Here is a 22,701-nt window from a genome sequence, read left to right as displayed (position 1 = left end):
GGTTTGTGAAACACGTGTGGTTTTTGAACTGATTTCGGAGACTGGTTCAAACTGCACAAAAATTATGCACTCAACAAATACGTGAGAAGATGTTACTGTAGATGGAGAGGTGTTAAGTTAAACCAAGTGAGACAAAGGATCCAGCCAGGTTTCTTTCCAGGAAACACGATGTCAGGAACACCTAAGGGCCTCAATCCAGGGGTACCTCTACCCCTCTTGAAGTATATTGGCATGCTCCAGGTGCTCAATGCCTTGGCATCTTTTCCCATCCATTTCCTCTGCTTCCTTTGGAGTTAGGTCATTTAGTTGGCAGGGGGAACTGGGCATGCGCAGTTCAACCTCTGCTGGAGTCCTCTTGGCCACAGAAGGGCAGTTCATTTGCATCTTCCTTTGTGAGTTAAGGCTCTTACTCCAGCTGGAAGGGGTCAGCTCTGCCAGAGTCTAGTAAGTTAGGGATCTCTCACTCCCAGACAAAACAGAAATTCTACAGCTGCCAGATGCCTTCCCATGCATCTTAGAACATTGTCTCCAGTTATCTGCCTCTTCTCTGTCCATTCAGAACTTGGAAACAGCAGAGGTGTTGCTTATTTGAAACAACTGTCAGTGAGATCTCAGTGCAGCTATTATACGTAGAGCAGTAATAGGGAATTATCTGTCATGGCTGAAGTCCCAGAATAAGGGATTTCAATGTTCCCCTCTCAACTGTTACACAATTCCTCTTCTCACTTGGACCTCATCACTGATTAAGAAGCCATTGGCTGTCCAGGAAGAAAAGAAGTCCAGCCCTCAAGATGCTTATGATCCATGCTCAGCCATCAGTAGGTGATCATCAATGTTGTTTGTATAGTAATAAGTTATTGGACAGAATACATAAGATACGTGGGCACCGGTGGCTCAGGCCTGAAATCCTACCAGTTCAAGAGGCTGAGGTCCGAGGATCACAATTCAAAGACAGACTGGTCAGGGAAGTCTGTCAGGCCCTTATCTCCAGTTAACCAGCAAAACCCAGAAGAGAAGGTGTGGCTCAAGTGGTAGAGTACCAGCCTTGAGCAAAAAAAAACTAAGGAACAACACCCAGGCCCTGAGTTCAAGTCCCAGGCTCGGCAGGTAGGGTGCTGAGGCCCTGGTTCAGGCCACCACTCCCTGGAGACAAAGAGAGGAAGGAGTAACCTACTGTCTGTGTGTTTCCTTCCCTGGAGGACACTCACCGACCGGACGGGGAACTGTGACGTTTAATTGCCTAATGTCTGGAGAAGGCTTTGAAGATGAAAAGTATCAGGTGAACACCATCACCATACACTTCTTAAGATGATGCATGCGAATAATAATAAAGTTCTCCCCCCACTGGGCCTTTCATCCACAGATTTCAAAGCACTTAGCAAAGTTTAATTAACTCTCTAGCACCTCTATGAAGTCAGCATTTATAGCCTCTTGCATTGGATGGAGAGAAAGAGAAGGCTAGAAGACTTGCCCAGGCCCTTGGAAAGTCACAGCAAAAGCAAAGACCCATTCACGAGGGAGAACTGGAGGCCTTCTCTGAGCCAGGCCCATACAAAGCCTGGGGATACTTTACTCGTCGTGTGCACAAGCTGCAAACTCCCACGGTTACATCTTCAGGAAGTTTGCAAAATAGTTCTGAAACAAAGCCTCTATTTTAAAGTTAAATCCTGTAAACTTTGAATGCAATAAATCGTATTGAAAACAAAGGTCATCAAAGTCAAAATGCATCAGTCCTGATTGTTTTGCCACACACACGCATGCACGCGCCAGTATTAGGGTTTGAACTCAGGGCTTCACTTTCTCCCTTGGCTTTGCACTTGAGCCATGGTGCCACTTCTAGCTTTTTTGTGGTTTAAAAAAATAGGAGTCTCATAGATTTTTTTTTTTTTGCCAAGGTTGGCTTTGAACCACAATCCTCAGATCTCAGCCTCTTGAGTAGCTAGGATTATAAGTGTGAGCCCTACTGCCCTGCTGTTTCGCCACTTTTTATTGTTATGTGTGCTCTTGAAGATAGTAACTTCCATGATATCTGTATGATGGAACTGGTGGTGCACAAAAATGTGGCACAGGGTAGTGTGTCACCTCCCAGCACCCAGCTATCGTTTGGAACCAGTCACAACAAGAACATTTCCACCATGGAAACTGACAGGTACTACAGAGCAAGGCCTGACTGATAGTTCTTTTGACTTCTACATTTAAGGAAAGTGACAGAGAAAATGTTAGTAAAGCAGGTTAACATTAAATATGTGTCATAACTGTGGCGGTTACATTGTGAATACCGTACCAAAACAATGAGGAAATCATCTGCTAGCGTTAAAAACATTATTCAAACCAAACTCCAGTGGGTCATGTCTGTAAAATCCTAACAACTCAGGAGGCTGAGATCAGAGGCGGGCAGTTCAAAACCACCCCGGGCAGGAACGACCCTGAAAGTTACCACCAATTAAGCACTAAAAAAGCCAAAAGCAAAGCTATGGGTTCAAGTGGTAGAGCTTGAGCCTTGAGCAATAAAGCTCAGGGATAGTACCCAAGCGCTGAGTTCAAGCCCCAAGACTGGCACACACACACACAATTAAAACCAGCATAAAAGCATGATCCAACCAGCAATAGTCATCACTCGGGATGTCAGGAGCAAATGAGTTGTGTTCTTACGCACACCTCGTCTCATTTGTATCCCCTTCATGACGTCAGTGATGAATCAGCATTCATGTCAGAACTACATTCCCCTCAAGTACGATTCTACATCAGCTACAAGACTTTGGTGAAAATCAATAAAAAATCCTCTCTGAGAACCTGTTGGCAGAATTTATATTTTGTTTGTAAACTGCATGCTAGACACCCTTCACATGCGCAATGGGCTGTTTCCTTTCCTTTCCTTTTTCAATTTTCTGGAGACACTGTTGTTAAATGTGACTAGAAGACACTGGTGGACCCACAGGTGGGCAAGCATGGGCCCTGTCGGAAAATGACAGACAAACCGGTACTTCCCATGTGAAGGCTGTGATAGAGTCCGAGGGCTCCACTGTGAACTATCCCCAGGCCTGGAAAGAGCCAGAGTAGTAGCCCCATCCCTATTTGCACCCACGTCTCTGGTTTGGGCCCCAGGTTTACTGCAATCTGCCAGTATAAAATCAGATTTCTTTGTGTCTGGCAAGGTTGGGGCTGCAGATTTTCAGGGGAGGACGTGGGAAATGTGAAAAAGACCTCATAATTTTTAATAAAAGATTTATGATTAAAAAGCATGTTATATATCCACATACATCTATACATGTACAGATATATTTCCATACATGTACATATGCATGCATATGTACCTATGCATAAATATATGAATATGTAGATGTAAATCTACTTTACATATATATAGGTAGGTAGGTAGATGTATACACATACACACACACACACACACACATACATATACAGAGGTGTATTTTGTAAAGAACATCCCAGACCAATTCAGGAGTATAAGAATGTAAATACAACCTCACCCCAGCAAATTCAACTAGGCCGATCTCACCCAACTCTTGCTTCCAAAGACTTTGACTCTTCAAAGTGAGAGTGGGATTTAAATTTTGCCACACAAAGAAACCTCCGCTGTCAGGAAGATCCCAGATTCAGCTCTGACTCATACCTAAGCAACAGCCCTGATAACTTCTAGCCATCTGGTCCTCTCCTGACACCCTGGCCACACACCCTTCAACCCACACATCTGGGTGGCAGCCCAGTTTCTCTCAGCTGCTGAGTGGGATGGGGGGACAGTTTAGCCCACTGAAGTCTGCCTGATTTATGGACAATGGCTCACTTGTCAGAAGACAGGCCTGTCAGAGAAGTAATTAATTAAGTGGTTCAAGATGCTTGAGAAGCAGCTTTCATATTAGGAAATCCATCCAGAAGAATGTTTTAATCCAAACAAAAGAACTCTCCAGGTAAGAAGGAGATCAAAACCACATTCTCTAAGTCCCCAAAAGCCAGACATCGATCAGCCCCTTACCCAGCAAAGAGGTCCAAGCGCAGGCCCCTTGTCCATCTTCCAGCTCTACCTCCCATGCCACTATTAGAAGCAACCAAGTTGTGTTGGGTAACTCTGGTGCCTTCCTGGACACATCTGATTGGTTAAAGGGAGGCCTGGACCAGGCCAATTGCAGCCCATTCCTGAGGAATATGGGATGATGACTACCAGTCAGGCTTTCCAGTAACTGAAGCTTGCATGTGCTATCCATCTAGGAGAAGGGGAGGCCTGGCTGAGGTCAGGAGAGAGGAGAAAGGTTGACCCCAAGGTGAAATGGTTCTGGGAAGAGATGCTTCAATGTTGTCTTAGTTCCCAGTGTCCCCCAAATTGCCGGCCTCTTTGCTGTTTGTTCCACTTGCCTCTTAGAATTAAATTCTTCTTCTAATAAAGTCGTCTTTTTTGTGGCTAAGCTAGTGGCATTTTTGTAACTGTAAGTAGGATAGTCCCAACTTTCCTAATTACCCAAAGTGCTAACTTGGTTCTTTCATTCACTTTACCAGACTCCTTCCTAAAAAAAAGAAAAAAAGAATACATGGTATGGAGTCAATAAGAGAGGGTATATGAGCTCTGAACACTAGAGGTTAAGCAACCATAGTTCAGAACAGTGTGACACATACATATCAACACATAGAATTGGCTAAGCACAGTGGTTAATGCCTGTATTCCCAGCAGGAAGATTTTGAGTTTGAAAGCAGACTGAACTACATAATGGCCCCTTGATTCAAAACAAAAACAAAATTTTAAAAAACAAAGGCAGACAATGGGATAAAACCCAAGTACAAATCCAAAGGAAACACTAATAATTCCACATAGATTCAAAATTAGAAATGAAATTTTGAGCCCTCCCTGATCCAACACCCCTCCTCTAACATTGTTTCTACCTGTGTTCAAAACATTCTTATTACAAAATGACCTCTCCGGGCTGAACCAAAAATCTGTTTTCCTATAACTTCCAACCACTGGTCTTAATTACATGCCTTGGAGCTACGCAAAATAGATCAAAGTCTTCCTTCACATGATAGCACTTGAAATATTTACAGTAGAAATGCTGTCATTACTATTCCCATTTATTGAGTAATTACTACATGCCAACACATGACTATCATTTTTAATCTTTGTCACATGCCAAGGCACAGACAGAAACTGAAATTTCATTTTGCCAATGAGGACACTGAGGCAGGGGTAGGGGTGAGAAATGAAGAGAACAAGGGCCCTGATTGTCAAGTGTCACCACCTTTCAGCATGGAAGTTCATGCTGAATTCTTGTACTCCAAGGAATACAAGAACCACGTCTTTCAGGCGGACTTCCATATGACATGAAAGAACATGTGTGTGTGTGTGTGTGTGTGTGTGTGTGTGTGTGTGTGTGTCCTGGGGCTTGAACTTGGGGCCTGGGTATTGTCCCTGAGCGTTTTTGATCAAGATTGACACTCCACCATGTGAGCCACAGCTCCACTTGGGACTTTTGGGTAGTTAATTAAAGATAAGAGTCTCATAAACTTTCCTACCAGGTCTGGCTTCAAACCTCAATCCTTACATCTTAGCCTCCCAAATACCTAGTATTACAGGAGCAAGGCACGATGCCCCTATCTGTGGGCCAGTTTTTATTATTTTGAATTATTTAGATTTGTGGCACATGAGCCTCTCTTTGTATTCTTGTCCTGAGCCCACAGATGTATGTCACTGTGAGCTGGTAGGTGGCGTTAGGAAGGACCGTTCTTGTGATGGGTAGCTGAGCTTTCTTCTCCTTCTCAGCCTACTCGTTCCTCTTCTGTGCCCCCCAGGGTGCTGCAGTGGGGACTTGGCTCTTCCTTCTGCACCTTGGCACTTGGGTAGCCTAGGCCAGCATGACTTTCCAGAGGAGCACACACATTTTCCATCATTGCAATGCAAGCTACCCCAAAATGTGCTGGCAGAAAGCTGCCATTGTAGCACCCTGACATTATAGGGGCAGCAATTCAGCGTGAGAAGCAGCTGCTCTCCCTTCTGTATGGGATACCTTTGGTGGGAAGATTTGAAGGCTCAGGGTGGCTCAGCTTCCTGTGACTGGAGCCATCTAAAGGCATCTCCATGTGCAGATCAGGTGGCTGATACCAGCTGTCAGCTAGGACTTCGGCCAAGCTGTTGGTCTAGACATGGCCTTTCTGTGTGGTCTTTCCATATGGGTTAGCTTGGACTTCCTCCCAACATGGCGCCTGGATTCCATGAGTTTACAGAGCAAGACTTCCCAGCAAGTGAAGTAGAAATACGTGGTATTTTCATTCTCTAATTTCCCAAAGTCATATGGCCTCCTTTTAAACTACTGTTTGAGACAGTGAATGAAGGTCTTCTCAGGTGTAAAGGAGACATGGGCCTGCCGTCCAAGTGAAGAAGAGTATGTAAGATGGGAACTATTTGTTGTGGCTGCTATGGGAAAATACAATTTTTCATGTGCGAGAAAAGGAGGAAGAAGAGAAAGAATGCTTCAGTGAGATAGTGTCTTACATCAATTGTTCTGTGTGATCTCTCAGCCATAGTACTTAACTCTAAAAACCAAGGCTGTCCTCTTCCATTAATGCTTAAGGATGGAGGTAAGAGATGTGGTTCATTTCTAAAGGTCCTAACCTTTAGCATCCTTCATGGAATGGAGCTCTGTAAGGAACAAAATAGAATGCTGGATTGAGGAGAAGAGTGGTATTAAGTAGTCTTAAGTGTTTTATAACCAACTTTTCCAGTTCTTGCATATTGATGATTATGTTTCCCAACTTCCTCATTGATGGGTGAGACCAGATAGCTACTTGATGCTAATTAATGCATGATAATCCAGGAAATGATGGCTTTTTCTTCCATGCTGGAGCATTGGTTGCCAATGAGAGGTCCTTCAGGGCTCTCTTTCCCCTCTGACATGTAACTGGTAATGGTGTAGACAGTGACACCTGACAACCCACGAGAGATGTGCAAAGTGAATGGGAAACAAACATTTGTTCCTTTAAAAATCACCGAGACACAAGAGGGGATAGGGGGGTAATTGTTACTGTAGCATAGCTAGCCTCATCTTGATACAGAAGAAAAGAGAGAGAAAGGAACATCAAACTACCTCTGCAAAGAAAAATAGGAATGACAGATTGGGAAATGTAAATAAATATCTGGTTTCTTCCCCTGGCCTGGGTGAGACTTGCGACCTGCTTGTGGCAGGACTGCTAGATTGCTTCCAGATTGTGCAGGTGTGTCTATGAGCGTTTGGACCCCCATTCTCTTCTGTTATTCCTCACCCCCACTCCCACCCCTTCGTTTTAACTGTGTTTCAGCCCGATCTGTTCTTTCTCACATGGATCTTACCTAAGGAATAACTGTGATAGGAAATACAGAGTCAAGGCTGAGCTCCTTAGGACTTCCTCCCATCATTTAAACCCTCTTTGGATGCTAACAACACATGCAGTGACATCATCTGTCTTCTGCATGTAGGCATGTATGCCTTGACTCTGTCAATACAGCACCTACAGTATTGCCTGTGATCTGAGCACTAAGCACCTTTGGAAGTTGTCCCGAGATGACAGCAGCAACCAACATTCATGGCATTCCTGAAGGAAGAGCCTGCCAGGTAGGAAGAAAGGAAGCTTTGTGCTTTTGGGTTCTTAGCTCCCAGCACCCCACCAACAACCAGGGGCTTGTTCAGAGCATTGTCTTGTCTGATAGCAATAGAGGCCCTGAGTTCTGGCAGAGGCAGCTGGGCTCCATGCCTGGCATGGCAGGGGTGGGCCAAGAACTACTCCAATCTCCCCCCCTCACAACCTGATTTTTAAGCCAGGGGTCAGTAGTTTCCACCTGTAATCCTCGCTGCTCAGGAGGCTGAGATCTGTGAATCCAAGCCAGCCCGGGCAGGAAAGCCTGTGAGACTCTTATCTCCAATTAACCAGCAAAAAACTGAAAGTGGTGCTATGGCTCAAGTGGTAGAGCACAGCTTTGACCACAGAAGCTCAGGGATAGCACCCAGGTCCTGAGTTCAAGCCCTAAGACTGGCACAAAAAATTATACCATGTTTGAAAGGAAAGCAAAGCAAACTTATAGAAAACAATGTGAAGGGTTGAAAGAATTTCTAGGTAGAATCTGACCAAGAGGAAAAGAGTATTTTTTAAATCATCTTTAGCTCTGTAATCCTATGGTTTTCATCAAACTGAAAAAAAAGAGCAACAAATGACAGAATTCTCTCAGTATACTTTGTATTACTCCAGGAGTCTCAGCTCCTCATATCCTCTTAACATCACCCCAAATTCCACCCAGACTCCCAATAGACATGAAACCTCCTATATGGACAGTAGCTTGCTTTTTTCCTTTCCTTCTTTCTTTCTTTCTTTCTTTCTTCCTTCTTTCCTTCCTTCCTTCCTTCTTTCCTTCCTTCCTTCCTTGTTCCTTCCTTCCTCTTTCTTTCTCTTTTTCCTTCCTTCCTCCCTCCCTCCCTTCCTTCTTTCTCTTTCTTTCTTTGTTCTTTCTTTCTTTTCTTTCTTTCTTTCTTTCTTCTCTTTTCATCTTTTTTCCTTCCTCCCTTCCTTTCTTCCTTTACTTCTTTCTTTCTTTCCCTCCCTCCTTCCCTTCTCCCTCTCTTCCTTTCTTCTTTTCATTTTTTTCCTTCCTTCCTTTCTTCTTTCTTTCTCTCTCATCCCTCCCTACTTCTCTCTCTCATTCCTTCCTTTCTTCCTTCCTTTTCACATAATTTTGAGAATATTCCCTGTAGCTCATTCCTTGATTGGACTTTATCTCCCCAAAATAGAAATTAGAAATGTACACTCCCATACTGCTTTGTAGCAGGAAAAGTCACATGATCTGTGCTCAGCCAATGAAAAGAGTGTCTTCATGGGACAAGGTTGAGGATTGGCTTCAAGAATGGGACATGGCATAGAATCCACTAAGGAAAAAATATGGCAGCGTAAGCATTGGCCTTCATTGTAGACATCAAGCTTCTAGAAGCAGAAACTAGGTCAGCAGGGAGATCAACTTGACCTTGTTCCAAGGAATGGCCACAATGACATTGTGTCAGGTTGTACAGCTTCCAAGCTCAGTGTAAAACAATTGAATAGTGGCAGAAATGTGGTAACCCATTTCTAGACCTGACCCAGCCAATGACTCCCATGCCTCTATCTTTTGTGTTCTTATTTCCCCAACTCCAAGATTATAGGGCCATGCAATGGGTAGATCCTGGATCTTGGCTTCTAGGAGACCCTAGGGAAAGCTGATGGAAACATATCAGATTTAATAGTAACCAAAACAAAACTTGCTTAAAACTTGTTGAACTTTCAAGAACTACTTGTTCTTTCAGCTTAGCCCATCCTACTCTGACTAATGCCCAGTTAAACAGAGAGCTGAAGAATGACCAGGTGTTAAACATAGAGAAACAAAGTGCAAGTATTCTAGGAAGAGAAAATGGCCTTATGCTGCCTTTGCTGTCAGTGAGAGAAGGGTAAGAATGAAGACATAAAGCTGGCACCTGCGGCTCACGCCTGTAATCCTAAATACTCAGGAGACTGAGGTCTAAGGATCTCAGTTCAAAGCTACCCTGGAAAAGGCAGTCTTTAAGAATCTTACTTCCAATTAGCCACCAAAAAGCTGGAAATAGGACTGTGGCTTAAGTAGTAGGGCACCAGCCTTGAGCACAAAAGAGCTAAGGGACAGTGCCCAGACCCTGAGTTGAAGCGTCCAGGTCCTGAGTTTAATGGCCAGCAATGTGATGTGGAAAAGGCCTATAAGGGGAGAGAGCATGAGGCTGGGGCTTTCGAGGGAAGACTGCAGAAGTTGGTAGAAGACAGACTGTAGGAGCCACATATTGAGCTAGGTTGACAAGATGCATGCTTGTTCCCATTCCTCCTGCCCAGAGATCTGGCTAGGATTCTGTCTGTGTTCAAGCCCAAGACCCTGGAATCCTTCAGTGTTAGCCTTTCTTGCTCCCTCATGCCGAGGGCCTGGGGAAGAAGCTGTACTTTTCCATTCTGCAGTAAGCTTCCCACATCAAAGCCCGAGAAGCCACAGGCATTTGGGGGAGTCGTGGGTCAGATATTTAATTATTCTAATCTAGAAGTCTTTTCTCCACACACTGCCAAGAACAGAGAGTTCCTTTTTGAAAAATAGGGGTAGCTCCTTGGAAGGGCCAAGTCTTATCCCTTGATCCACAAAGCACCATCGCTCCTGGAGACTTCCAAAGCTTGAAAGCCCACCGACCACTCCTTGCACACAGTATGGGCCTGGGCCAGGCTTGCCCCTCCCTCACCCGTGTTGATGGTAAAGAGAAAGGAAAATGGTCTTCAGTGTATTTTTTAACTTGTTGTTTTTTTTTAAAGAAAAACTACCTTTAAAATGGAACAGGAGTGGGTGGACAAGTATTTCTTCACAGTTTGGGTGATGTGATGAAATCAGATAAAGAAATTACTATATATATAAAAAAAACATTGCCTCATCTACAAAGCTGGGGACATTCTGCTTCCACCTCCCCAGATACACCTTTTTTTTTTAATCTTTAAGAAAGATAATGAAAGAGGAAGCTTGAAACCCTGTTTCTATTGATGTTCGGACACACGACTGCTAGATTTAAGACCAGAGGAGATCAAAGGGAGTGGGCCCATTCTGATAAAATTATAGCAGCCCAGGCAGAGGGTGTGGGGCTCATTTGGGAACCCAGAGGCAAGGAGCTGTGAACACACTAGGGGAAAAAAAGTGCCTGAGATCTGGGGAGTTCATTAAGAGTATGGGTGGAAGGGTTTGCTCCTGTCTGAGAGGAGAAGGGAATGGAATCATGGGGGTCATGATCCCTAGCTCCAAAAGAGATTTCTTTTGGAATTTTAAGTGGCCTGGAGTCCATTAAATCAGATCCTATTGGAATCTGGGGCAAAAGATTGGAAGAACACACACACACACACACACACACACATGAAATAGAGGGGCAAGTGATCTCAAAATGTCTTCTAGCCAGGTGCCGGTGGCTCACGCCTATAATCCTAGCTACTTAGGAGGCTGAGATCTGAGGATAGTGGTTCAAAGCCAGCCCAGTCAGGAAAGTCCATGTGACTTTTATCTCCAACAAACCACCAGAAAATCAGAAGTGGTGTTTGTGGCTCAGGTGGTAGAGTGTTATCCTTGAGCTGAAGAGCTCAGGGTCAGCACCCAGGCCCAGAGTTCAAGCCCTACAACCAAGGGGGTGGGAAAAAAGAAAAGTTTTCTATCAGCTTTTGTTGCATCGTTTGTTGTTTTCCTCTTAATGCGGATATTCTAGTGGATTTCTACTCGCCCCATACCTGCAGGTCCAACTAGGGCCTCCTTGCTCAATACCTGTCTATCCAGCAAGGGGACTGTTGGTAGCAAAAAGAAATATTTGGGAAAACCCACTTAGGTGGTCTTTCTAAGAATAATCAACAGCCATCTAAATCTAGTTCTAGTTTTAGGAACTGATCCTCTATATTAAATGGTAGAGACATGACCACTCCAGACAGCTGCCCTAATCTGTTAATTCTCAAGTCCACGCCAATTGAAAGAGCAGGAAGTTGGAAAGCCTGGCTTATCGTTTACATCCTAAACTAGTCATTGAAAAGCAACATACATACCTGAGGACACAGCTTTTGACAATAGTCCATGTGGATTCCACAGATACCAAGTGATTTTTCAAGTTAGCTTAATTCTGATGTAACCAGGAAGGTGAATTAACTTCCAAAAGGGAAGAGAAGAACATTTGAAAGCAAAAGGCCCTTGTTCCTTCACCAGCTCTTCCATGGAAATAACAGTGTAATTCATCATTAAAACTTGCCTAGGTCAGGCATTGTACTATGTATATTATGTATATGTCATTTTTGTCCTAGAACAACCCAGTGAGACAGGTACCTTATTATTCCCATTTTTACTGATGAAGGAATTGAAACTTGGAGGAGCTTAAAAACTTGTTGATAGCCAGGCATAGGTGGTTCACGCCTATAATCCTAGCTACTCAGGAGGCTGAGATCTGAGGATTGTGGTTCAGAGTCAGCCTGGGCAAGAAAGTCCATGAGACCCTTTTTATCCAATTAACTACCCACAAAAGCCAGAAGTAGAGCTGTGGCCTTAGTGACAGAGCACTAGTCTTGAGCAAAATAAAAGCTCAAGTATAGCCAGTGCCCAGTGGCTCACAACTGTAATCCTATCTACTCAAGAGGCTGAGATCTGAGGGTTAAGGTTCAAAGCCAAATTGGGCAAGAAAGTCCGTGAGACTCTTATCTCCAATAAACCACCAAAAAACCGTACACTGTGGCTCAAGTGGTAGAGCAGCACTTGCCTTGAGCTGAAGAACTGAAGGACAGCACCCAGGCCCAGAGTTCAAGCCCCATAACTGACCAAAAAAAAAAAGCTCCATGATAGTGGCCAGGCCCTGAGTTTAAGCCCCAAGATTGGAACATCACACACACACACACACACACACACACACTTGTTCATAATCACTTAGGAGAGGTAGTGTCATGATCTTAAACACAGTCTCTCTGACTACCCTCTCCATAAACTTTTAGTCCATATTTTCCATCATTGCCCATCCTGCCTTTCAGGAGGTAGTTAAGTAGGTTTCTAATAGACAATTTATCAAATCAGCAGAGAGAAGCAGAATTGACAGATGATTGGGCAGTATGTATGATCTTGTTTTGACCTTGAAAAGAAAAACAATCACCACCTCTCCCCTGTACCCCCTTTGGTCAACCTAGAATAGAATGAACCAGCGGGCTGGGAAGGTGGTTCAGTGGTAGAGCGCTTGCCTTGCATGCATGAGGCCCTGGGTTCGATTCCTCAGCTCCACATAAGCAGGAAAAAAAAAAAAGCTGGAAGTGGCACTGTGGCTCAAGTGGTAGAGTGCTAGCCTTGAGCTGAAGAGCTGAGGGACAGCGCCCAGGCCCAGAGTAGAGTTCAGGCCCACAACCGGACCAAAAAAAAAAAGAATGAACCAGCAAGAAGGCAGTATTTCTGAATTAGCAGGAAAGTACAGTCCCCCAAACTGTGTCTTAAATATCTTAGAAAAGCATCAGTAGCAAAACATACAGAGATTTATTTGATGCCACCTGTTCATTGTAATGTAGTTCCCAATGTTAGGCTCTTACTAGATAACCAGCCAGACTCGTCCCATGTACCCTCACAGCATGGACTTCTTCCTCAGTTTCCAGATGAGAAAATTGACATACCAAGATGTGCAGTAATATGTCAACTCCATGCAGATTTTTGAGTGGTAGACCTGGAATATGAATCCATATGATTCCAAGAACACACTTTACTGTGACCACAGCCTCATTTCCTGTTACTACCTTCACGCCCCTCCTTGCTACCACCTCCTGCCTGAAGTGTGCAAGACTCCATTTTTACCCAGTATCCTTTGCCAGTCTTTCAGGGCTCTTGAACATTCAGTTATACCTACCTCCAATCAATCACCACACCTGACCAAATATAATCTTATTGTTTTACTCAAATGTGCCCCTGTCTGGATGCTCCCAAAGCTTTGGTTTGTATCTCTTAATAACAATCTACAGGAATGTAAAGAAACAACAAGAAGAGCATCCGAAGGACTAATAGAATTTGAAGTGAGGTACAGTGACACACATCTGTAGTCCCAACACTCAGGAGTCTCAGGCAGGAGGACTGTGAATTTGAGGTCAGCCTTTGTTATCCATAGGAAAACTCTGTTGTTTTTCTTTTTTAAAAGTAGCATTTGTTTATAGACAAAGGGTTGATGCAGATTTTTAATTTATTATGAGTAGAGGCAGGGAATCTAGTACACTCGAGTTTGAATTTTTAAGTCTGGCTTCCACCCCCATCGAAACATACTCATACATCTCTTTGGCTATGAAAATTGATACAACCATTTTGGAAAGTAATTTGGCCCTATATATCAAGGGCCATAAAAATGTTCATCACCTTTGACCTAGTAATCCTACTCCTGGGAATTTATCCCAAGAAAATAATTTAAAAGAAGAAGCAGAAATTAAAACCTAGTTGCATATAGATGTTTATTACCTTTTTTATAGTAACATGAATCTAAAAGCAAAAGAAGTCTTGAATTATATTAGAATCGTGAAGTGAATTGCGGTGTAATTACCTCCATGGCATACCAGGTAACTGCAAATAAAAGAAAAAATTGGGCACGTGGTAGAAATTTGGAAAAACAAACAGGAAATAATGCTGAATGAACTAAGTATGCTCCCCCAATTACATCTATATAAAAACATATATTTGTATGGAAGAAAAATGGAGGAGGCTAGGGAGAAATGTAAATAAGGTGCATGATTGATTAGGGGGATTATGGATGTGGTTTCTTTGATTCTTTAGACTTGGAGGCAAATGTTCCACGGACCCTTTGAAAGTCCCTCAGGAAGAGGGCACTGGGGGTGGGGTGAGGGGACTCCAGTCTCAGACCTGTGTGTGAAGGTAGGGGTTCCTGCAGCTCTCCACGCTGCACCTGGGGGCTCAGCCAGCCCCTCCCACAGCCCATGTCTGTTCTCTAACAGGGGTTCTGGCAGAACCTTCTCCCAGAGGCCTTCCCATCCTGGACCAGCATCACGTCTGGTTAATGAGCTCGAGAACCCATTCCTCATCCTCCTGAGGGAGGCGGCCCGGTAACTGGGCCCCAGAGAGCCCCTGACACTTTCTATCATTTTACCAAGGTGCGAGATGGAGTGCTGGCCCTTTCTGAAAGGTCAAAGCTGCCCATAGTGCAAAGAGCTCATAGAAGCATGACCAGGCCTTCCCAAATCTAGCAGATCAGGAGGGCAGGTGGATGGCCAGAGAGGTAGAGGGATCCTCCTGGTGATGGATTCAGAACCCAGAGTTGTTGAGTCTGGCCTCACTCCCTACTGCCCCCATGTGTAGCCAAACGGAGACAAGCCCAACCTTCTGTCCCCAGATAGGCTGCTTGGCAGCTAAATCCATTAAGCTATCTGCATACTGAGAGTTTCTTTCTTCACTCTCTTTCCCACCTCTCCTCCTTGACCTGAGGCCTGCCAATGCCACACATCCAGGGTAGCAAGTAGCCCTTCCGGGTGACACAGTGACATGCCACAGCTGCTCATGAGGACAGGTCCTCATTCAGGCAGTGTGGGCCTCATTCATTTTTCTGAATATATATTTTATTGTAAAGATACTGTAGAGAGGGGCTACAGTTACATGAGTAAGGTAATAAGTGCATTTCCTGGGGAGCATTGTTACCCCCTCCTTTGTTTTTCCCCTACCATCCTTTGGCCTCCTTCATTTTTGTCCCTGCAGAGCAGTTCCAGACCTGGCCATTTGCTGGAGGCCTGGGCGAGGCTCTCCACAGTGCTAGTCTGTGAGTAAACACCCTTCCTCACAAACAGGATGCTTGCCGACACAGGCTTTCATCTGGCTCCATACAGAAAGGGACAGAGCATCAAGGCTTTGGCTGGTCACAACACAGCGGGCGGGAAGCCAACAGGAGTTCATTGTCCTTTCTGCCATCTTGGACTTCGCTCCCACGCAGCTGCCTTTGGAGTTTTAAACAGCATTTGTTCAAGGGACAGTGTTTTAGCCAACGCTGGCACAGGACTCAAAGGACTCTGAATCGGGGAGTGGGGGGCAGCTCTGAATCACAATGACTCCTCTTACCCTTTCCTCTTTTGGCAGGTGGTCGCTGAGCTCAGAAGATGGACAAATCCTGTCTACAGAGAAACTCACGGAGGACAGGCCAGAATTAATTAGTAAGATGTTGTCAGAAATAACATTTTCTTTAGAAACACAACTTGCTACTTTCGAGCCAAAAGGTAAAGCAAATCAGATTAAACCAGGATAAACCTGGGAAAGATCTGCTTCAAGGATGTCAGGAACATGATGTGTTTCTGTCTATCTCTTGAGTCCCCATAGGTCTGCCCATGTTCCTGAGGGCATTTATAGACTGAAGAGCCCTTGTGACATTTTTGTACCATTTTGGCAAGGTTGTTCAAACTCGGCACCAGGTGACATTTGGAGCTTGAACAGAAAGCACTTGAAGAGAAAGGCAAAGTTTTTAAGTGATGTGATATTAAGAGAGGCGAATTCACTCAAAAAAAGGAGGGGCAAGGCTGTTACTACTGGTCATGTGCATGGTTTATCTACAATGTCCCTTATTTTAAATGGTCTTTGTGTGGGAAGGTATGCTTGCAAACTTGAACAAAGCCTGGCAATGTTTTCTTCCAGGAAAATAAAACCTGCATCTCTTAGTCCCCTGCAACGAATCCCCTTAGAATACGTCCAGTTGCATTTGGTCATGTTAACTTGACAAGCCATCTGGCTGTAGACAAGCTTGGAAGATTCATTATTTAGATTTGGTTTCTGTCTCTTGTTGGGTTGTGGCTAAGGCAGGATGAAACTACAGCCCTGGGACTTAATGAACAGCTTCTACTCTGTAGTAGCAGGTATGATATAGAAGTCTAAAAAGCCATGGCAAGATTCGTGGGGAAAAGGAGAGACATGATACTTCCTCTGCTGGATGTGGGGACTGTGTATCTCTACGGTGTATCAGGCAGAGAAAGGAGAGTAGAGAGTCAAACCTTGGCCTCAGTTCCTTCATCTACAAAACAGGAGTAATAATATCTCCTAACATTCAGTCATTGTATCTGTGGAAATGTGGCTTAGCCCTTTCCCCTGGGATTCCTATCCATGGGCACTCAGTTACCTCATAGAAAATGTCACAGTATTTGCATAGAACCTAAATTATTCACTTGTAGTCAGCAAGAGATTACTTACAATACCTAATACAATGTAAATGTATATAAATAGTTGTTAGTGAGTGCAGTATTTAAGCAATAATGACAAAAATCTATCCATGTTCAGTACAGATGCAATTTCATTTTCAAAGTATTGCTAGTACTACTACTATCACTATTATTTTGCCAGTCCTGGGGCTTGAACCTAGGCACTGTTCCTGAGCTTTTTCCCTCAAGGCTAGCATTCTACCACTTGAACCACAGCTCTACTTCTGGTTTTTTGTTTTTTTGTTTTTTTTGCTGAAGATAAGTCTCATTGGCTTTCCTGTCCAGGCTGGCATTAAACCATGATGCTCAGATCTCAGCTTCCTGAGTAGCAAGGATGACAGGTGTGAGCCACTGGTGCCTGGATCAAATTCTTTTTGATCCGTGGACTCCATGGGTTCTCAGCCCATCCATATGGAGGGCCCAGTGTATTGTGCTGAGTGTTTGATATAAAGTGGTGTGTTCACTTCCATAGAGGCCTCACAACAATCCTGTACTTTAAAGACCACCCTTACAACAATGAATGGCATTTGAGGAGGTTAACTGATTTGTTTATAACCCAACATCCAGCACAGAGCAGAACTGTCAGTAAGCCAGGTCTCATAGACCCAGTTTTATGTCCTGATGGTTTGATGGAGATGCCAAAGTCTGGAAGCATGATTCCAAGGAGAAGATTGTTGGAGGCAAAATGGGCTGAAGACCATCAGTGCTGTCAAATAAGCAAAGCAAAAGGGAAAAACAAACTCCCCAAGAGCTTGCCTTATCTCCTGCCTACCCAAGGAAGTTCCTAGGAAAGTCCTGAATCTAAGGCTTACAGGAAAATCAGCTTCATGAAACAAAGGTATAAAATAATCGAGCAAAACACTGGGCCCCAATGCGTCAAGTCGAGCTAACATGAACACATGAACACAGATCCTAGATGTTGTTATGGTTGGATTACTTGGACTTGGAAAGGGTTTGGCATGAAATGCCTGAACAATAACAATACAAGACGGATCAAAAGCCCAGAGAAAGAAATCAGGAGAAATGAAAAACAGAAGGAACTGCTAGAGAAGATGAAAAGAGGAGAATTACGATTTGACACCAACGTGGAGCCAGCACGGAAGGTTTTACGACCAGTTGACCCATAGCCAGAGGAGATTTCTGAAGCAGTATTGGAGGTATGAAGTTACACCCTTGAGTGCTTTTGCAGATTTCTTGGACTTTAGGGTGAAAAGAAGTTCCCTGATGCTTTCCTAGGCCCATCTTGCCCTTTAAATAATCTTGGAGAAAGTTCCTGATCTTAGATACTCAGTTCTTCCATGGATTCCAAGGAGGCACAAAAGCAGTAGGAAGGAATAAAGAAAAGTTGGTTCAAGCATCCTGGTTGCAGTCACACGAGTGTGTCACTCATCCATGTATCTGAGCACTCTTGACCAATCTGTTCACAACCCAATATTCAGTAACAAGCAAAAGAGAGAATGTATTGAACTGACATAATTTCAAATTTTCAATATTCAACTTCAGACATGATTTGGTCCTAGAGCCTCAAAAGATGACCCTAGGCCATCTTTGCTCGACTCCATGTTTTCTTTCTTCTCAAGATCCAGGTGGTGATTTGAAGGTCAGTTTTAAGCCTCTATCCTCCCAGGTTTGAATCCAATGAAAAGACCTCCCCTGCCCCCACACACAATGTTTCAGCCAGCCTCACCAAGACCCATTGGCCCAAATAGGATTATACACTCTGAGGCTATCAAGAACTCTAGGAGGCAGTGGGAGGCATGCAGGTAAGAACTCATGGTCGTTAGTGCTAAAGTCACAGAGCTAACTGGAGCATTCAACTCAATTTAGAGGGGGACTCAAGCAACGTCAAGACAGGGATGAAATGGAAGGTGTCAGAGAGTGGAGAGTCAGAAGTGGTACCAGGGATTGGGCAGTAGCATCTAGGACAGGTGACCCTGTCCAGTGAGAAAGACACAGGGCAAGAGGAAGGAGGAGGCTTAGCTGTTTAGAGCTATTGTGGGGCCAAAGAGCGGTAGGTGAGCTGAGGGTCTCCAGGCTCTGGCTTTGAGAGGAGCTCTGGGATCGAGTACATCCCTGGGTGGGCATAGTTAGAGAACAAGGAAACAGATCATGCACAAAACCCCAGAAATGGCTGGGGGTTGTGGGGAGGGCACAGGAAACTCGAGACAGGTAGCCAAGAGATAGGAAGCTTTTAAGCAGGGGTTGATAGAGGGGGTGGGAAGGTGGCTCAGTGGTAGAGTGCCTGCCTTGCATGCATGAGGCCCTGGATTCCATTCCTCAGCACCACATAAGCAGAAAAGGCCAGAAGTGGTGCTGTGGCTCAAGAGGTAGAGCGCTAGCCTTGAGCTAAAGGGCTGAGGGACAGCGCCCAGGCCCAGAGTTCAGGCCCCATGACCAACAAAAAGAAGAAAGGGTTGATAAAGCCTAAAAGGAACCTGGAAAGAGAAGGAATCACATGTATTGCACTTTTTAACCATGGAGTCGTTGGCCTCGTTGGCAAGCAAATCAGTGAAGTGAGGTGACCAGCAGCTAGCACGGGGTTGATGGACAGAGGAAGGGGAGGTAGTGACTTGGCCTCAGCCACTGGGACAACTCTCTCATCAAGGTGGGCAAGCAAGGGACAGAAAAGAGATAGGGATGGGACTATAGGAATGAAGGGTGGTTTAAGTTGGGACTACAGGAATGAGGGATGGTTTGGGAGGTAGGAATTCAGGCTGTTATTTTTAAGAGAGTAAGAGGCTTGGGTAATGTTTATGTGATATCTGAAAGCCCTTGACAGGTGGGCAGGGGCTGAGTCTGGGTTCAGAAGGCTCAAAGAGACTCTCAGAACCTACAGGAAAGAAGAAGAGGGATGGGCAAGATTTAGATAAATGTGTTAGTCTAAAGCAAGATGTCAGGGAGAGGTAATCTGGATTTTTTCAAAAGATGAGGAGGTCAACGTGTCTGCCAAATGTAAAGGGACAGACCTGGGATGGCCCAACTAGGCTTGAAGAGGATATAAAAGTTCTAAGCAACTCTGATGAGGAATGGCAGGAGCGGCTGAGTAGTGCCAGGACTACTGAGCTTAAAGGGTTCAAAGCTCTCAGTGGCCGGCAACAGTCTCACTGTGTGCTTTTCAGATCTCCTGGGCTGGAATTCCTGGCAAGGCCAGCAGAGACTGGGCTGACATATTTTGCTCAGGAAGAAAGAATGAGCTAAATCAATACAGGCAGTAAAATAAAATTGAAGAGAAATGTTTAAGCTCCTCCAGGGAACAAACTTTGCAAACATTTTCACAGGACCTGTCTACAGTCCAAGTGACGAGATTATGTAAAAAGGACTCTGAGCCACTCCTGGAAGCAGATCTGTGGAGTTTCTACTTGACAACACTTCATGACTGGATTGCATCACTAAAAACCTTCCCAAATGGACCTCAATTGGATAATTCCCATTGGGCAATGGGAATGAGAAAAATACATATTTTTTTGGACATTCAATGGAATTTTATACTTAAAAAAATGAATGTGAGGAACTAAAATAGCTGTGTTTTGGAAAAGGCCAAGTTAGTAAGGTATGGTATGCAAGGGGCACTCTGGGTGTGACCATCCAGCTTGGAGCAGGGCTCAAAGTTCCCTTCCACACCCAAGACCTATCTGCCATAGGAGAGGGGTTGGGATGGTGGTATCATCCACCCTCCAAGCCTTTAGGGAGAGGATAAGCAAAGAGAAGAGAGGCAGTCCTTGTGGGAAATGTTCTTGAGGAGAGCTACATGAATTTGCAGAAGCAACTGAAGCACCCTAATGTAAGTACCATAGAAAAGGGATTTTTGTCTATTTTGATCATGGCTGTATCTCAGGACTTGTACTGTGTCTAGCTCAGAGAAGACACTCGATAATGTTGAGAGACTAGACAAGAGAGATTTTACTCAGTTCACTTCTCCATCCATCTATCCATCCATCTCTCTACCCATCCACTCATAAGCACTTATTGAGTCCTTACTTTGGTTTCTGTACTATAGCTACTGAGAAGAGGGCCACCAACAGGACATTCAAGGTCTCTGTCCTTAGGAATCCCCCTTCGTAATTGGGGTAGCCGGGAGACATGAAAGACAAGCAAATAAAGTAAATGAAAAATGCTATGAAAGAAATGAATCAAGAGTTAATGATAGCCAGGCACTGGTGGCTTACACCTGTAATCCTAGTTATTCAGGAGGCTGAGATCTGAGGATTGTGGTTCAAAGCCAGCCGGGGCAAGAAAAGTCCATGAGACTTATCTCCAGTTAACTACCAGAAAACTAGAAGTAGTGCTGTGGCTCCAAGTGGTAGAACACTAGTCTTGAGCAAAAAGAACTCGGGGACAGTGTTCAGGCCCTAGTCCAAGCACCATGATGGACAAAAAAGAAAAAAAAAGACAATGATAAAAATTGACTAGAGGAATGGCCAAAGATCTGACAGAAGAGAAGTCTGCTATTGGAGCTAAAATAAGCTGAAAAGAAGCTAGAATAGGGTAGATTTCTGTTGTGCACTGAATGTTTGTGACTCTCCCAAAAGAAGCTCTCATGTTGAACCCTGATTTCCAAACTGATGGAGGTGGGGTCTTTAGGAGGTGATTGGACATGTATACATCCATGACCAGGTGTCTAGGAGCGCAGGCGACAAAATGGAATCTAGGAATCGCTCTTAATTTGAACATCTTGCCTTCGGCTCGCTGGTCATGGGAAAATCATCTGTAGTAGCCCCAGAAAAGATTAGCATAAAATGTATAATCTAAAGATAGTCCCTCAAAAATTATCCATGAAACCAGCATGGTTTTGAGAGGCTGAGCTACTGAATTTGGTGATCAAATTGTCCTGGTTTTCTCAAGTCATTGCCAGAGGTGCTGACTTCCCAGGTAAACTGAGGCACTAATTGCAAAGCTGGAAATCTGAGTATCAAGGCTTGGATCTTGGATTGCTACCTTCTTGGCATCTTAGCAGACCCCCCCCCCTTGAGAAGACAAATGAATCCTTTTACACCCCACTTAGTTTGACTGCAAATGTACATATACTCCTTGCTCTAGAATAAAATGAGGAGAGAGTATAAATAAACACGGACTCAGTCAACCATGATGGGCTGCGAATAAAGTTATGCAATGGCTAGACTTCCTGTGACATTGTAACGTAGGTAGGATAAAAGAACAATTACTTAGAAGGTTGCCATATAATTATAAGGTGACCGTATAATTTGCTGTCCAAACCAGGACAGAGTTGAGAGCGGAAGAGAAGCCTTAATTACATTGGGATATCAGTAGTAAACCGAAGACAGTCCCAGCCCAGCCAAATATAGTCCTATGATCCCAGACCATAAAATGACAGAAAAGCAAGACTGGCCTTGTGGGCATGTCCTGTGTAGTCACATGGGGCTACTGCACAGAGAACCCGAGATGTGGTTCTACCTTCTTGAAATTCTTCATGTTTTTTGAATAAAGGTTCCACATTGCCATTTTGCCTAAGGCCTTTTAAGTGATGCATCTTGGTGCTGCTTAGGGAAAATTTCATCACGCAGATGGACAGATGGCTTCACTTCTGAAATCCTTCCAGTTCCAGGCAGCTAAAAGAAGCATCCTGAATCCTTCCCCTTCTAAAAGAAAGTTCTAGTTTTAATCCCAGTGGTTTAACCCCAAGGGGTTCAAATGCCTTAAAGTTAAAAAAAAAAGCAGCAAAGAGAGCCTGGGGTCCCAGCGCTGCGTCATTCCCCACTCAGAGCAGCTTCCAGCCTTCCAAGGGGACCCAGCCACACCTGGAATGCCCTGGCACCTGTCTGAGCTTGGTAGGGGGGGAAGGGTGCTTGGGCAACACATGTGAAGTCGGCCAGAGGCTGAAGCAGCCGAGGTGCTGAATGAACACTAGAGGGCATGCGTGTGAGTCACCCTGTGAAGTTAAACTTACTGATCTTGCCCTCCCTTGGCCCGCGAATGGCGGCCACCGGTACCATTTATGGGGCTTTTTAAGAGCAATAACTGTAAAAA

The sequence above is a fragment of the Dipodomys ordii genome, unplaced genomic scaffold (genome assembly GCF_000151885.1).
Source record: "Dipodomys ordii isolate 6190 unplaced genomic scaffold, Dord_2.0 Scaffold7, whole genome shotgun sequence".
Taxonomy (NCBI): Eukaryota; Metazoa; Chordata; class Mammalia; order Rodentia; family Heteromyidae; genus Dipodomys; species Dipodomys ordii.
The sequence above is the reverse complement of the archived record's forward strand: the minus strand, read 5'-3'. Positions refer to the sequence as shown.